The following is a 13,920-nucleotide window of genomic DNA, read 5'->3' on the forward strand; positions in this document are numbered from 1 at the left end:
AAAGCTTTCAGCTGTTTCTAGCCTTGCCTGGATTTGAACTAGTGACCTAAAGGCAAAAAGCTTTGTATCTCATTAGCAAAACCCTCAGCTATGCTGTGCACCCATTCAATTCAATTCAGTTCAATTTAAATGAAAAAATTTAGCTGTGATATGAAACATAAGAGAAGCATTTTACATTTAATTTTCTGCGTGTGTGTTTTTTTTTAAACATTGGTAGATGGAGAGACTTTCAAAAGGCAGATGATTTAAAAAAAATTAACATGTAGGCACTGCCATGACTGTTTAAACGTCAGAAAACTCTAATCTAAGCAGTGTTATTTCCTGCTGTGACTAAAGAAAAAGCATAAAAAAGCAGCTTTGCTTCTTTGCTGTTCTAACATATTTCTAATAATAAAGATCATTGTCTTTGAACTCTCCCAACCTTACTCCGCTCTCCTTTGCTAAAGCCATTAAAATGATTAGAACTTCAAGCAGGGTTACAGTGTTAAAATGCTTGACTTTTCTCCAAACAGAACAGGCTGGTTTTAAACATGGCACACATCACAGTAATCCAGCCTAACTCTTCTATCAGACTGGCTAAATTTCTTCAACAGATTTGCCCAAAACTGTGTTAAAAAACATAAATCACTGGATTAAACTTGTAGAGAATGATGAAAGCTGAATTCATGTATATACATGTGGTGGTACAAATGGACTCTTTTATTATTTAACCTGAATGAAAGCAATAAATTTGAAACAGGTTTAACTGATGATATTGGTAATCCACAACAGATTTCATGAATGTTGTTGAATGAACATTGGTTTTGTTGAGTAATCTCTCAGATTAAAGAAGGGAGAGATAACTCAAACAGTCTGCTGAGATTCATATTGTTTTCCTGTTTAAGTTTTGCTCTGAATGAAAACTATAGCAGTCGTTGCATTTTTTAGTTATTAATAAATAGAATACTTGCTTTAAATACCTATTAAAAATCTAGAAAGCCCATATTAATCCTCTCCAGAACAGATATTCTCAAGCACAGAGAGTCTTTTCATTGAAGTTATCTTAGCTCCATTTAAATTCAGATTGGTAATTTTTGGGAGTCTTTACAGGCTGTGTTAATTCCCCCCTTGGATTGTAGGGAACATGATTCTCCTATAATTTATTCTGTCCTATAATTTAGGAAGCCTTTTCCTGGCAATTATATGAAAGCAATATTTAGCTGCAGGGAACCTTTACAGTGATTTGAATTTTCTAGATAAGCAGGATTTGAGCGTAAGCAATTGTGGGTGTATGCTGACACAGGCATTGTTACTACCTTTGTCTCCATTTGATAATGATGGAACATGTAATACAAATATATGGTAACAGTATGCTAATCAAGAACATTTCACCAATGGGAAAAAAAAATACTGAAGAATGAATGATTATATCAACAGATTTCTGAGATAATCAAGCTGTACTGAAATACTCAAACTGAAAACTTTGAAAAATAATGGTTAAGGCTTGGCCCTGCTGAAATCGATGACAAAGAAGGTCAGAAGCAACATTTGCAATGACTGCAGTAGAGCTACTGAGTCTTCTGAGTCTTCTACATGAGCGTAATTTGAATGGGAGGAGAAGAGATTTAGAATCAAGTTGATGGAAGTTGATTTTGTTAAGAAGCTATTTTGACATTCTTATCCTTTGTCATGTTTGGGTTTTTTAATGAGATACATAATACTATGCTTCTGTTTTTATATTTTGACCAACCCACTTGGCTCTCACACCTAAAAAGGTCAGTATGTAGCCTGTGAAAAGAGCAAGGCAGATTGATTACTAGTAAAGTGCACATGGATGTGTACACATATTCATGCACACTGCAGGGAAATCACGAAAGGGAACTGCAAATATAGTTGATGCATTGAGTTTTTAATAAGTATTGCATCACATATTTCATGTATTACATTAGAATAATGTTCTGCACTTAGTCATTCCTGTGCTTCTCATCAAATGTCATTGATGTGTATATTTCACAGATTTGGTTATTTAGATGTATTTGACAATGAAAAAAAATCACTCAACATTTTTCTCCAATACCAATTCAGCAAGATATTTAATTGTCTGCTTAATTTAGAATCATTGAATCATAGAATCATCTAGGCTGGAAAGGACCTTAAAGATCATCTAGTCCAAACGTCAACCTAACTCTGACAAAAAAAATAAATAAGAAATAAAAATCACTAAACCATATTCCTGAGGATCATGTCAACCTGTCTTTTGAACGCCTCCAGGGATGGTGCCTCAACCACTTCCCTGGGCAGCCTATTCCAATGCTTGATAACCCTTTCAGTGAAGACGTGTTTCCTAATATCCAATCTAAACCTCCCCTGGCACAACTTGAGGCCATTTCCCCTTGTCCTATCTCCGGTGACTTGGGAGATGAGACCGACGCCTGCCTCTCTACAACCCTCCTTCAGGTAGTTATAGAGCGCAGTAAGGTCTCCCCTCAGCCTCCTCTTCTCCAGACTGAATATCCACATTGTCTCATGTAGAACGATGAGAATCCTCACATGGTTTATGTTAGGCAGGTGCTTAAATATCTTCATGAGTTCAGTAATAACTATGTAACTATGGCACAGCATTTCCAATGTCATAGACGTTCCTTAATTTTTACTTGCCTGTCACTAGGAGTAAAATTTGCCCCATGCTGCTTTTTCTCCTGCTGTGTATGTTTTAATTCCTGAACCACACTCTCCACATTAAATATTTCTCTATGACAATTCCAGTAACATTTTCTAATCACAAAATAATATTTACCATGTTCCCCCATGTGGTTTTCAGAACAGAGGGAGCTGCTGCAGTTCTGTAGAGGTCGTGAACCTGCTTGATGAAGCACAGATGAATATAAAGTATTCTACTGAGCTTAACAGGCTTTATTAATGTGCAGATCCAATACACATTTTTATTTAAATTCATCTAAAGGCTAAAGGACACATTTTTCAATTGTTATTTTGCATTTAGTTTTGTGAGATTAGGTTTGCATGTTTTTTAAAGAAGAAGTGTGATTAGATATCTACAAATTACTTTCCGTTAATTATAGTCACTGCACCTCATAGTGCTTTTGGACTTTTAAGGGAAGAATCAAGTAGCAATTTAGTTTGAAATAGATTTTCACAAAACTCTCTGCTTCTTGCCCCTAATCCATACATGCAATCTCAGTTCTGACTAAGACCCAAACTTTACGCTTCTTTTTCTTTGAAAGGTCAAAAATAATTCTTTGAATATATTTTTTTCCCTTGTTTCTTCTTCTCATCCTCTAATAGAGTTCCATCCATAAACAGGAATATTTTCCCACATTGCCATTGGGGAAAACATTTTCAAAGGGTCTAAATCAGTTTGTCTTAGCCTTAGTCATTGTCATACCTGATGTGTAATTAGCTTTTTAAAGGTAATTAAGTAAATAAAGATTTAGAGAAGTGATCATTGAGATTTTTTCATACATGTTGATTTCAGCAAAAAAAAAATGCCTTAATTTAAGTGTATAGTTCTGTAAATTCTCATGTTATATATATCTTTAAGTCTTTGGCACTGAAGTCTGGCACACGTTTCCTTTGCAGTACAACTGCGGTGTGAGATGTTATCATCTTCAACTGTTTCCCCACTGCTGGAGATTCCTGCTCTCACTGAAGAGCAGGCAGGTTGGAACACACACCCACATCTCAGTCATGTCAGTAAATAGTCTGAGGGCTTTACTTTAAACTGCTGACCAAGGCGCCTTTAATCTGAACTCTGAGATTTAGCACTTAAGCAGCTGAGAAGCAGGTATGCATTCCATTCCCTGTACTTACCAGAGGGGCAGAGCAGATAGTGGGAGAAGGTATCTGGCAATTTTCTGCTGCAGCCTATTGGTAAGTTCCTTTAATCATCTGAATTTCCATTTTCAAAAATATCCTAGGCGCTCCTAAGGGATTGAGTCTTCTTAATATATTTAGGTGTTGAAATTACAGCAGGTCATTGCCAAGGAGTGGCATGTTACAGATCGTACTGGTAAAAACACACCTGAACAGGCTTTAGCTGCCACTTCTCTCCTAGTATTCAATCTTAGAAAGAAATGGAGCATTTCTTCCTGAAAAGTAGTAGTGAGATGCCCACTGAGCAACTTTGCAGATGCCAACCCTGCCATCTGGCACAACCCCACACACTGCATGCCAGCAATATATCCCAGACACAAGCTAAAATGAATTGCGTACAGCATTCCAGTGCTCCTTTTGTTTATCAGTGGAGAAAAGATATGTGTGCCAATTAGGATTAAGCTGTTGTTTCTATAATATAGAGGAGCCAGCCAAAACAGCAGGACTTCTGCTCTATAACCAGAGCCATTTTCTGAAACTGAAGCTTCAGCTCCTCACCAGCTCCACCAGTCCTTTTTTCTGATCGGGGCAAACTGGCATTCATTTAGCTTGGCCCCATTACCTTCTCATTTGTGCTGAATCTCTTCCTAATAAACACACTTTATTTCTGTATGTGAATATTTCATTTCAGGGAAGTTTTAGCTGCTTACACTTTTAGTCTGTATTTATGAACTCTTGGCACTAACATCTGGATACGTAGCTTATAGGACAAGATCTTCAATTGCAGAAGGAGCTGGCACAGCTTGCAGATTTTAAGTTGTCTTTATACTTTTTAATCCTGAAGTATTCTAATTATGAAGCATGTCAGACCTGTTCTTGGGCTGCTCTGTGGCACCGAGGAATCATTGCATCAGCCTGAAGCTGCAAAGGTGCAAAGTCATCCTTCCCTCTAGCCATGTCATCTTTGCTAGTTTTAAGGTTTCATAAAGAAACCTTAAAGAAGGTTTACATAAAGAAGGAAAGGCATTTTGTTGTCAAAGTTGGTTTTGGAAAAGCTTGGCATCAATTGAGAAGAAAACTCTTTGTTATCAGAACATCCAGAGTTCATAACTCATCTTTGTTATGCTGCTATATACTCTTCAAGAGAGAAGTAGAAGGCAACTGCATCTTGTTGCATATAACCACTGCAAGCAAAACCAATTACAGTGAGCTTGCCAATCTGATGAGGAAGGCTTTAAGCTATGTGGACTAGGATATGGGGAAATGATCTTGTAGTTAAGTGAGGGAACAGAGGTTAGGGAGGATAGTATATAGGGTGGGTTGATAGGAGCAAGGGAACCACCAGAAAGGCTAAATCCCACCCTGAGGGCCAACCTCAACTGCCTGTGCACAGAAGCACACAGCCTGGGAAATAAGCAGGAGGTGCTGGAGCTTGATGTGCAGTTGCAAAACTATGACATCTTTGGGAAGACTGATGCAGTGGAATGGCTTGTAGGACTGGAGTGCAGCTGGGGTGCAGCCACCTTCCAGGCAGGCATGGAAGAAGGCAGTGGATGAGTGCCATTTACATGAAGGAGTAGTTCAAATCACTCCTCTAGGAGCTTTTATAAGGAACAGGTGGCAGGCTGGTTGAAGGAAGACTTTCAGAAGAAATTATTACGTAGGTTCCTGTGGGAGCCAGTGTTGAAAGACGAAGAGCTCAGGAAAGCTGACAGATCTCTGAGGTCATCCTCCTCAAAGCCCAACAGCACTCATCCCAATACTCAGAAAAGTGCTACCTATCAGGAGAACATCTTGGTTAGACAAGGATCACAAACTCATGACTGAACTCCAGTGCAAAAAGGACATATACAGAAGCTGCACATATACAAAAGGAAGGAGAGAATACTAAGGAGCACAATACTAAGAAGGAACATAGAAACCTTGCCTAGGCAAGCAGGGAGGGTGTTAGGAAAACCAAACTTCAGCGAGAATTGAAATTGGCAAGTGAAGCTAGAGTTGGACCTGGCAAGGGATACCAAAATCAACAAGAAGAACTTCTACAGCTGTATTAACAGTAAACAGGGGGAACGTGGACTTGCTGCTAAACAGCTGCTTCTAAATAGTAACAGCAGATGCACCTAAGGCTGTAACTCATTGCCCCACTCTTCACTGACTAAGTCTCCTGTGTGTCTGACTAGAGACACAGGATTGAAAGAGGACAGAAACTACCAGAAAAGGATCAAGTCAGAGTTCTCTTGAGAAATCTTGTCCTATATGAGCCCACAGGACCGGATGGGAGGCATCCAGAGGTGTTGAGAAAACTTGTTGATGAACTGGCCTTTATGCATTATGTTTGAGAGGTCATGGAGATCAAGAAAGTTCCCCAATAACGGGAGAGAGACAAAAGTCATATCCATCTACAAGCATGTCAAGAAAGACAACTCAAGGAACTATAGAATCACAGAATCTTCTAGGTTGGAAGGGACCTTAAAGATCATCTAGTCCAACCGTCAACCTAACTCTGACAAAAAAAGCCATCACTAAACCATGTCCCCCAGCACCATGTCAACCCGTCTTTTGAACACCTCCAGGGTGTTCCTCCTCTTCTCTAGGCTGAACAACCCCAGTGCCCTTAGCCTCTCTTCATAAGACTTGTGTTCCACACCCTTCACCAGTTTCGTTGCCCTTCTCTGGACCTGCTCCAGCACCTCAATGTCTTTTTTGTGATAAGGGCCCCAAAACTGGACACAGTACTTGAGGTGGGGCCTTCTAGGCTGTCTATTCTTCCTTCAGTCCCTGGGAAAAATAATTGAGTGATCTTGGAAGCAATTTTTGGAACGAGAAGAAGGTGACTGGGATTAACCAACAGGAATTTACAAAGATAAATCATGCTTTACCAACTTGATTAACCTCTATGATGAAATGAATAGGTGGCAGGGGGTGTAGTGAGTGCCATCTACAATGATCTTAGCAAGGGTTTCAAAACAACGTCCAAGTTGGGACATCAAACTGTTTAAATGAGTGAACAAGTAGGGTGAAAAACTGGTTGGATCAAACAACCCAGAAGGTAATCACCATGGTTACTACTGTGCTCAGAAAGTGTAGTTCCTCTGTGATCTATTCTGGCACTGTTTCTTATCTTTACCAGTGACCTGGAGGAGTAGACACTCATCAATTTTGCAGGCCTAGGAACCTGGAGAGACAAAGAACTGGGACAATGGGACCTGATTAATTTCAGCAACAAGTGTAAAGCCCTGAACCCAGGAAGAAATTATGGTCCTGCATCAGTATAGGTTGAGGACTGCTACACAGCAGCTCTGGAAGAGCTGGATTTTGTTGGACAGTAAGCTACACCCGAGTCATAAGTGTGTCCTGGCAGTAATGAGGACTAACAGCATAAATGCATTGTATAACCAGGAGCATAGCCAGTAGATCAAGGGAAGTGATTATTTCCCTTTAATTGTCATTTGCTAGACCAGTTTTGGGTCCCCCAGTACAAGAGAGACATTGAAAAATTGGATCAAATTCAGTGGAGGGCCTACAAGACTGTTAGGGTCTAGAGCACTTGGCCTGTGAGGAGAGGCTGAGAGGCTGTGGCTTGTTCACCCTGGCGAAGGGAGAGCTCTAAGGGGACCTAACAGCAGCCCACCAATATCTACAATGAGGTTACAGAAGTGGTGTAGCCAAGTTCTTCATGCAGATGTGCAACAGGATCATAAGAGTTAACACTCATGAACTCGGATAGGGAAGGTTTTGACTAGATGCGAGAAATTTTTTTCCTTATACTAGGAAAATAATTAGTCTTTGGAGCAGGTTGCCCAGAGAAGTTGTGGGATTCTTCGAGAGAAGAGATATTCAAGTCTAAATTCCTGCTTAAGGCTGAATTCTTAGTTGCTTGGTCTAAATTTGGTGTTGAGACAGCTTTAAGCGGTAATTTAGACTAAGTGACCTTGGCAGGTCCTTTCCAACCTGAGTGATCCTATGATTTTTGATTTTCAAAAGTTAGACTTGGAAACTCTAATTAAGATAACTGTTAATCTTTACACGTTGTTGACTTGTTGGGCAGATCACATGTACAAAATCTGCAGGATCTGTTCCGCTTTGCCTAAGTGCAAATATACATATGAGAAAAGAGGTAAAGAGAAAACAAATTCCAAGGGCAATGATTTGGTGGTCTTTCAGCCTACCCGCTTCTCTGGGCTTTATCTTTCCGCCACCATATGCTAACATTGCATTTCCTCACATCAAAGAAGAATTTTGCTATGTTTTGTTGACTTCTGAGGTGCTGAATTTTTTTTGGTAGCTCAGGAAGGCGAAGCTCTTTAGCACGGGTGGTTCTGTAATTGTGATGTGTTGGGAGAATTCAGTGTTAAATGATCCTCTGACTAGCACTTGGTCATACATGCCCTATGAGGAGGGGTAGGATTGACATTAGTACATTATCCTGAAATATAAATTATGTAAGAGCAGAGGCTGGCTCAGGTGCCAGATGGGTCAGATAGATTACACTTGATTAGCCCTGGGTCAGGTATCCTGGTACAGATCCATTCGTAGCTGCAGTACATGTGAGTAGAAGTTGAATTCACAGTGGAGTGGAGATCTTATGTTGCAGTGTCCTTGTCATTGTCAAATTCAGACCTGTAGCATTATATTATTATGTTTCATTGTATTTATGCTAGGAAACACAGGTATATGATTTAGCTTGGTGTTTGTTATGAAAAACCCCAGCCATGTGGCTTGAAGCAATGTTCGGTAACCCTTTACTACCCAGAGCTTGAGACAACTAAGTTTAGGAGTAAAATAAGGGATGGAAAACACTATGAAGTTGTTCCCTCATCCAAATTCTTGAATGAAATGGCCATAGGAGCTGTCAGCTGCTTTGGGGTGTTTGTGTCTCTCCACTCCACAATTTCAGTTATGTGGCTGTAAATCCATAAAATGTCCAAATGTTACAGAAGCATTTTATGTCCTACCAGCAGTTCCATGTCATGGCTGAACTAGTCACCTCACAGAGTTAGTACATACATGCAAGTATCTGAGGATTTGATATTTAGGGGGAAATCCTACCACATCCTTGTATGTAGTAGAAGTAATTCAGGTTCTAGGGGCAGCACAGTGGAAAACCACTGTTCAAGAATCCAAATCCAGGTGGCTCTTCTCAAGTCAATGTGGCACTTCAGAAGAGCAGCAACTTTTACTGCTTTGTCATTACTTTCTTTTTTTTTTAGACATGTATCTGTCATGCGAAAGAAGTTGCTGGGTTCTCAGACTCACGAAGCTTTTAGAGATTTTGCCATCCATTAAATCTCTACATAATAAGTGAGATGTAAGTGCTAAGTTTGGATCATGGTACTAAACATAACTGATAGTAGCCCTGCGGCTATCCACTGATTTTTAGCTAAATTTAAAACTTTCATTCATAAATACAGATTAAGAGGGCATACAGACTGTTAGAGCATAGCTATGGTCCCAGCACACAAATGAATGCTATGCACGCACGCACACACAATTAAAAGGTAACCTCTAACTCAGGGAAGTTTTGTACTCAGAAGGCTCTAAAGACTCACTGGCAAAGTCCCTGTGATTGTAGAGCTGAGTATCTGCCATGGTGTTTTATCCTGCCACTCGAGGGGAATCTTAAATGCATGCGGAAAATGTCTGCCTACACCTAGCATTCTGACTGCATCCACTAAATGAAAATGAGGATATTCAGTCTTAAACAAAGAAATTTTTATTTTTATAAAGAAATCAAAACCAGTTGCAATTAAATAGCAAACAAAGGAAGAACTGGAATTCATAAAACATCAGGGGCAATATTTAAAGCAACGAAACTAAAATCAGTTCAGTATTTCTCTGCTGTATTTATATGCAAGTGTACTTATTTTTAAAGTACCCTAACACTTAATTTTGCTTTCAGTTGTATTTTTTTATTTGGATTACATATGGTATTGTGATAGGATGTTTCAGAAAGTCATAAAGTGTTCTTGCCTGTAAAAGCAATGTCCTTTCTTGTTAATGCCAAGAATGCTTTTCCCAAAACACTCGTTCCCTGTTCAAGACACTGTAGCTGCTAATGAGGAAAACACTGCAAGTACCTCATTCAAATGTTTTCTTTTGTTTATCTATAGGGAGTTTGCTCTGTAATAGTGAAGAATCCCTGAGTATCAATGAGTCTGAAAGTACTCGTATTCTGCCAAGAATAAAGTTGTAAAGCTTTGTGTGCCAACACTTTAAATTAATCTAAAATAATGCAAAGGGGACTTTGTCATCTTGGAAGGCTTTTTAAAGCCTCATCACTATTGTCTCAATTAATAAGAATATTCCATATCATTCACATGGCTGCCTTTCTCTATTGCCAATTATAGTTTCGATGGATGATGTCCCTCTGAGGATGTATGTCAGCACTGATAGAAGGGATGATATCGGCATGCGACAAAATATACCAGTAGCTTTGCAGCATGTTTCTAGTTTCCTAGGCAGCTCTGCTTACTCACAACGTTCTTTTCTAAGCATCACTTAGTGCCCAATGCTAATCAGTCCCTTTAGATGGCTTTTACAAAGTAGATAGTGCATTAATTCGGCATACAAATTGAGAGACTATCTTTGATGGTGAAAGAAGATTAAAATACCCATGCTCACATTTCAGTTTCATACATAAAACATAAATAATGCAGTAACCCTCCCCAGCATTACAGGCAGCTTCACATTTTCTCTGTTGAATAGTGTTTAAAATTTACATTTATCGCAAACTTAAAAAAAAGAAAGACCATAAACAAAATACCATGCCTGCCAAAATACTTTCTTTATGTTCTCATCCACAGGGCCCTTAGTCACAGTTTTGGCCCAGGATTTCCTCATGAGATGCTGTTTAAGAGCTTTTAAAAAAAACACAGTGCCATTCCCATGATATGTGCAGTTTTAAAATTTGTGTTTCTGTATAGCCAAGGCTGCTGTGTTTTGTTATATATGTGAAATCAATAGATTGCCCAGGCCTCCATTTTTACAGGGGATACTGCATCATTAAGTACTGAAAGAATATAATGTAACTATTCAAACTGCTTAAAATATTTCGTAACCATAAATTATTATCCAAAAATATTTTTCGAGTAGATAAAAAGAGTTGTCAATTCTGCATACTGAATGCCTCATAAGGGGCTCATTTATGGTTGAAAACTGAATAAAAGCAGTAAATTAAGAACAGACGTAACCATAGAGAAGCTGTAATCCACAGCAGATTTCCTTGGTGAATGAAGTATTGTTGTGTGGATTTATCCTCCTTGCTTGTACAGTTAACCAGTCACATCTGTGGCCAAAGTGCTGTCTGTGCACACAGACAAGTTGGGTTCAGTAACCCCATGGAGGTAAGCACATGCTGGTTTACACTGTATTGATAAAGTGCAAAATAAACTTCACCGGCTGTTTCATTGGGGCATGCTATGCTGAAGGGCAGATATAATATTGAAACTGAATTCCTGTGACTTGGAGACATAAAAATGCTAGGACATTTGAGGAACTGGAAGCAACAGCACGTTTCTCCTAGATTTTATATTAGTATTGCAGGCCTTGTTTTATGGCAAGTTACAACAGACTGTGTCGCTGACTCACAGAATTAGTGTTTGTACTTCCTAAATACGATAATGAATGGGAGCTGCTTGAGCTACAGTGTTTGTGAAGGGAAAGCCACTTGTTATAAATATTCATTTGACAAATGTAAATAGTTTTATAGGAGTGTAAACTGTTGCAAGTTATTTGATTCAGTACAGTTGTCTCTTCCGTATTGTTTGTCACAAATGCACATAATGAACCAGCCAGGATGACATGTAGACTTGACAGTGAATTAGTTTAGCTTTATTGCTGTTTGTTTAACTTTGTGATTACACACCAATCAGATAACTCATCTCCTTTGTCTTGAGAAAGCCACGGCAAGTTCCATATTTCTTATGTCTTTCCATTTCATTGCTTGTTCCAGTGCTTCAGCGTATCATTGGACACTGGGTTTGATTTTACATCAGGAGGTTGTATCTATTGTGAGATCACCGGCTTATTAACTCAGAACGTTCAAAAAAAAATAGAAAGATCCTTGTGAATTTCTTTTCATTATTGAAGGCCTTTTTAATTATAAGGCATACTTCCCTAACAACAATAGATTTCTTTTCAAATAAATAAGCTTCTTTCTAGCCATGTCTGAAACAGAATTAAAAAAAAAATACAGTAAAGAACAGCAACAAATGTTGTTACTTACAATTTGTTACATTGGTCATTTAGAAACCACTGTCTTCACAAAGATTTCATTTTCTTTATCTAAATATAAAAACACATCAAGATTTAGGTTTCCTCTCTAATTCATGCTGTAGAGAACACAGTAAATAATTATGATCATTTCAGCATCAAAAGTGAACTGTAGCACCTTAGTCTCAAAGAAGTTTTGTAGTCTTTATAGATTCAGCCTGTGTGTGAACTGAAAGAAAATATGTATAAAACCAGCCTCTTGCTGGTTTGAAGTATGTGCCCATGTTAATGTGTGCATGCACAGGCTTAACCATTATTACTGTGTACATGTGTGTAGACAGAGGCTTACTAAATTTCTTTTTATAATCAGGAAATATTAACTGTCTTTGGAGGTCTGATCCTTAACTTGAACTGAGTGGAACAGAATTTGCAAACTCTTGTGTCCCTTTAAATTAATCATGGACTTTGAAGGTAGTATATATTATGTTTGATTTTGCTGCTAATATAATTTAAAGTTTAAAATCATTGTGATTTTATACTGAGGAAAGAGGTCACAACTCTATGCCAGCTAAAGTCGTTTATACAACAGCGAGTTTGGCTCAGAGGCAGTTTTGCTGTTTTTTTCTGTAGTCTTTTTATATCTATTGTTTCCACCTAGAATGTGTTTTCTTGGAAAAAAAAACCCAAATCTCGTCCTTTACAAGGCAAAGTGAATAACGTATATTGTCTCTAAGTTTTGTCCTGAAATCTTTTCTGGGAAATTTCAAATCTGGAAGACATACCTAGACTGCTATTTTAAGGCCTGTTCCAAGGACTTCAGCAAGTTTCTATCCCCTTAGAGACTGCTGGTAAAATAAAAGATTATGGGTTTTCAAGAAGAAATTTTTTTTAGTGTTTATGGGAATTTATCTAAAAACATTATTATGAAAAAATTAGAGCAGCAGTGCCCTGAAACATAATTTTCTGAAATGGTTGCAGATTCATTTAGAGTTATCAAATATAGAGATATTTGGAAATTATTTGGTTTTATTTTTCATTTAGTAAGATTTCTTTCTTAAAGAGGTCAGCAGGACTTTTCTGAAGGGATTTAATTAAAGTTAGCAAGTAATTTTGTGTTCTGCAGCATGTTACATATTGTGAAAAGGTTATGGATTCACCCAAAGCAGCGCATCAACAGTGTAAAGGTGATAGGTGAAATTCTTTTTGTTGCAAGTGCTGAGATATAATCATTTAAAAGGTCAATTGTGCTCAAGAAGAGCATTTATTTAAGAAGTAACTTGTTTTGGGATATGCTGCATTTTTAAAGGTTAAAATAGTATCTTGCTGACCATGATCAGTGAAAAGTAATTTTTGTTTCTTTTAAAAAACTAGTGCATGTTACTTCACTATTTAGATTATTTATTAACATCCTGTGCAACACATCATTGATTTGAAAGCTCAAAATACTTATATTTTCCACAGAATTACTAAAACTTGATATATAGAAGCTTTGATATCTACAACTATTTTGTTTATATTGTTATGTACATTGCTGTGGTAATAAAGCTTTAACAATTCTAAGTTTAAAAATTCAGGATACAAGATTTATCACAGTGCAGTGTGTTACTTTATGTATAAACAGTTTTTTCTGATAGGAAATGCCAATCATCTAAAGCGAAGGCGGAAAGATTGGGTTTTTTAATTTTATAAAATGATTTGGGAGTGAAATAGGTTATGTATCTAGGTATTTTCTAGGTATGATGCCTAGAAAAATGTGAATTATATTTTATACTATAATGTGAAAGACCTTAAGATTGGAGAGAAATTTTAGGGAGCTGAAAAAGAAGATTTTGTTTAAAACAATTATTTAATTCTTACTACATTTATGCAAAGGAACTTGTGTGCAGTGAAAATTATGTT

This window comes from Calidris pugnax, unplaced genomic scaffold, assembly GCF_001431845.1.
Source record: "Calidris pugnax isolate Ruff unplaced genomic scaffold, ASM143184v1 scaffold18, whole genome shotgun sequence".
Lineage (NCBI taxonomy): Eukaryota > Metazoa > Chordata > Aves > Charadriiformes > Scolopacidae > Calidris > Calidris pugnax.